This window comes from Sinocyclocheilus anshuiensis, unplaced genomic scaffold (genome assembly GCF_001515605.1).
Source record: "Sinocyclocheilus anshuiensis isolate Anshui unplaced genomic scaffold, SAMN03320099.WGS_v1.1 scaffold613, whole genome shotgun sequence".
Classification (NCBI taxonomy): Eukaryota; Metazoa; Chordata; class Actinopteri; order Cypriniformes; family Cyprinidae; genus Sinocyclocheilus; species Sinocyclocheilus anshuiensis.
The window spans coordinates 651,767-652,047 of NW_015536487.1; the positions used below are offsets into that span (position 1 = coordinate 651,767).

Here is a 281-nt window from a genome sequence, read left to right on the forward strand (position 1 = left end):
TCTTTTGGAGTCATTTTTTGGAAAGACATCTACATTTATCTTGAAAAAAGCTTGCAGAAAATACAGATTTTAGAGAATTCAGAAATACAGAGAATCACCCTTCCATCTTTACGTTTACTTTGCTGAATATAGCAAATTATGACAAAATAACCATTTGAAACAAGATAAATGGTCTATGCTTAATTTCATGAAGTGTGCAATTAATCACAGAAAAAGGGTGTGATTAATCTGATTAAAAATGGTAATCTATTGACAGCCCTAATATATATATATATATATGT

The 281-nt window shown here is 28.5% G+C and overlaps 1 protein-coding gene across 1 annotated transcript in view; it reads right to left on the reverse strand.

Annotated features, from left to right (window-relative positions):
- Positions 1 to 281, reverse strand: part of lmbr1 (limb development membrane protein 1) — a 28,864-nt gene that overhangs the window by 16,642 nt on the left and 11,941 nt on the right. The gene's annotated exons all lie outside the window — the stretch shown is intronic.